Raw genomic sequence first — 3627 nt, forward strand, 5'->3', positions numbered from 1 at the left:
AGAGACGTGCAGACGCGCTGCTGGGGCCCAAGGGCAGGGGGAGGGAGGGAGATGCCTCTGGGGAGTCCCTGGGGCCACCCAGCCGGGAAGTACCAACACTGAACTCCAGCCAGCTCAGCTTCTGGGGAAACAGGCCTGCCTGGCCTGCAGCCGGCGGTGGACAGGGAATCAGGAGGGTCTCTTGTTGGTTTGTCCCCTTTCTCTCTCTCTTTCTCTCTCTCTCTCTCCTGAAGTCAGAGAACAGAGGACCAATAGATAACCTGGAAGACAGAGCCCGAGGGGCTAGGAGGCTGGGGGTCTCAGTCTTGCACAGACGTGTTGCCTGTGGGAGAGGCCAGTCTAAGCCGAGGCGGTGGAAGTGCTCTCAGGCAGGGATGGGAGTGGGATGAGACCCAAGGGGCAGGAGCGTGCTTACAGGTGCCACGGGATGGGAAGCAGCTGGCGCATGTCTCCAGGTCCTGAAAGAAACAACATACAGCTGCCAGGAACCTCCGAAGTCACCCTCATTCTATAGATGAGGAACCAGGCAAGGCTCAGTGAGGTTAAGTGACTTGCCAAAGACCACGCAGTTATGGGTCAGTGAAGCCCAGTGTGGAATTGGTCATTCTGTCATTATACCCCTGTCCCTCCTGGTTCTCTCCCACTGTCTCTCAGGGCCCTGCCGCCAGGAGACCCCCAGGGTGAAGGGAAGATGGGAGATAAGCAATTTGACCCTGCTTGGGCGGAGGGTCAGGCGTGGAGCACCTGCTGAGAAAGGCAAAGCAGAGCCTGTGTGCCTGAAGGGGGCGCTCTAGAGCCAGCAGAACCCGGTCTGGGACCCCTCAGAGTGGCCCCCAAGACCAGCTCTAACTCTAGGGAGCTGCACTTGCCTCTCGCCCTGTCCTTCCCTGCACTCTGCTAAGTAAACAAACACAGCACTCAGGCAGCTCTCTGCTGGCAAACACCCCCGACTTAGCAACTGCTCCTAGAATAAATAAACACTCGCCCACTGCACGCTTCTACACGCACTCACTTGTATACGCTCCCTGTGCTCCCTGCGGTCCGCAGAACCCCCCATCGGGCCCTAGCCTTGCAATGCTGTGTGTGGCTGAGGCTGCCACCTTCTGCCGGGGTGCTGGGACCCCCACTCTCAAGGCTGGCTCTGGCAGTCCCAGCCTGCGCAGGAGGCAGAGTCTCTCCTAAGAACCCCTGGGGTTGGCCCTGGGGACCACTGGAACGCCGGGGGGCTCTCAGGATGCCCTAGGAACGAATTCAACCTACAGAAGCCCTGGGAGAGCAGGAAACTTGCCAATGTCTTTAAGAACGGGTTTTCTGGAGGCAGAATCAGACCTCTTCCCACTCACCCCTGCAGTACCCCTTCCCCTGCCAGTCTTCTGGACTATTCTGACCAGTGGGGGCCCTTTGTGGTCAGGATGGTTTCAAGGCGACCAGCACTATCCCGATGGCAGAATCTCAAGAGATCAATTAGATAGTAAAGCCCCTTCCTCATTCTGGAATGACGTTCTCTACGAGGCCCGGGCCACATGGAGGAAGAGGCTGGGCAGGTACAGCGCGCAAGGCAGTTCCTGAGAGCCACACCGGTCCCCACGCGGGGGAAGAGGCCTCTCTGCGGTTGTCACAGTGGCCTTGCCGTGGGGCTTCCCGGGAACCGCCTTGCCTTCTCCCTGGGAAGGGTGGCTCCGTGTGGCAGCCGACTCACAGCTATGTGCCAGGCACCAGTGAGTCAGTGAGTCAGACGGGAACGTCCGTTACCTAGAGCGTGGGTTCCAGCCGGGGGACAGGACAGGAAAACCATCTCAGGCCGAAGGGACTGGAGGCAAACACCAGGAAGCTGTGTTTAATACATAAGAAAATCGAGACCACGGAGAGGCGGGGAGATGGTTGTATTTAACCCCCGTTGAAGCCCAGAGCCCAGGGCAGGACCACGGAGAGGCCCGCCGACTGAGGCCCGACCTGGGGCAGGCCGGCAGCCCAGCGCGGGGCCATAGACATTAGCACCCAGAACGCCTGGTTTCTGGTCTGGGCCTTTCTGCTGTCAGCTGTGAGACAGGGTGCAATCTACTGAGCTTCTTCTGTCTCCACAATTCTCAACTTTAGTGGCTGCTGTACAGACGAATCCAAGGCTGCATATTAAGTCTTCGGCACTGGCACTGCTGCTGTTCACATTGATGGATAAATACGGCATGATTTTCAGTCGCAGTTCATTCCCCTTTATTGGATGAGGAAGAAAAAGTATTAACCAAGTTGAAACAATATGACATGTGTAAAAGTGCGTTACAATCAAAGTGAGGGGAGGGGTATAGCTCAGTGGTAGAGCGCATGCTTGACATGCACAAGGTTCTGGGTTCAATCCCCAGCACCTCCAGTAAAAAATAATTGTTTTTAAAGTAAAACTTTGAGTTAAAAATAAATAAATAAATTCAACTTATAAAAAAATTTAAAAAATAAATATGACCTACAAAATTGAGACACTAGCATTTAAAATAGTTTCACTGTTTAGATCAACCTGGCCACAGTGTATTTCTAAAGTCCAAGTTTTACTCATCAGTGACTGCTTACTGTTAATATAATTGCTCTAGTCAGGTACAAATGATCATTAACATAGTGATCAAAGCTGGCTTTAGAATTTTAGTCCTATTAGTCAAGGGCATGTCATTTGTACTTTCATTGTAACTTTGCCCTAATGCAAAATAGCGACAGAGAATAAAGCACGGGAAGTGGGCCTGGGGCTCCAGAGTTCAGGTGTGAGCTCTCCAGCCGCAGGTGTTGGGGATGAGGCCCACCAGGTGTCGACTCACCTGTCCTCTCAGCCTCAGTGGGTCCCCGATTGGCTCTCACTGGCCTTTCCAAGAGCTCCCCTGCTTCTCTGTCTTCTCTGGCCAACTGGTCCCTGAGCTGCTATTAGTACGAGCAGACAACAGGGGCTGAACTCAGGACAAGGAGACCCAGAGAAAGGCAGGGAGGCCCTGGGTCAGGGGGCAGGTGCGCTAAGACTACTGGGTCTCCTCGGGAGGTGCTCAGATCAGAGCTGGGGGTGTGGCTTGGGGTGCACACAAGGGCTAAAGGCCCAAGACAGACCTGGCCAGGCAAGTCTGGGAACCACTCATCGCTGAGTGTTGCCAGTTACAAGTCTGCAAAGGTCAGGAAGTGGAATGCTCAGCCAGGAGACCAGGAAACTGGGCATCAGATCTGGACGAGTCTGGGCAGGGCCGTGGGACTCCAGCACGAGAGAGGATTTTGACCTGGGAGAAAAGACTGGCTGAACAGGAAATGCGGAAATCTTGTTCCCCAAGTGCCAGCCTCAGGGCCCATTAAGTGCACGCACTGATGGGCTGGGGCAGGTAGACAGCGTGCAAGGCAGTTCCTCAGAGCTATACCAGTCCCTTTACTGGGTGCTTCTTGCCATGAAGGACTGCACACACTTGTGCTTAATGAAGAGCACGGTCACATACCCTCTGAGGCACTTACTGGCTTGGGAGAGTTGCCTGACCCTGCTAAGCCTCCGTTTTCATCTTTAGAAGAGGGATAACGGCACCTAGCTCATAGAGTCATTGTAATTGTGTGAATGAAATCACATAATGGATGTTAAAGTGCTTAGCACTCCACCTGGCCTTATTGAAATTGCTT

General features: G+C 54.3%; 1 non-coding gene across 1 annotated transcript; it reads left to right on the forward strand.

Moving 5' to 3' along the window:
- The first annotated feature begins 2291 nt into the window (after positions 1–2291).
- Positions 2292–2365, forward strand: TRNAV-GAC (transfer RNA valine (anticodon GAC)). The gene has a single exon. It is a non-coding gene; the product is annotated as a tRNA-Val (tRNA).
- Positions 2366–3627: the final 1262 nt, after the last annotated feature.

Source organism: Camelus dromedarius, chromosome 34 (genome assembly GCF_036321535.1).
Source record: "Camelus dromedarius isolate mCamDro1 chromosome 34, mCamDro1.pat, whole genome shotgun sequence".
In the NCBI taxonomy this organism is placed as follows: domain Eukaryota; kingdom Metazoa; phylum Chordata; class Mammalia; order Artiodactyla; family Camelidae; genus Camelus; species Camelus dromedarius.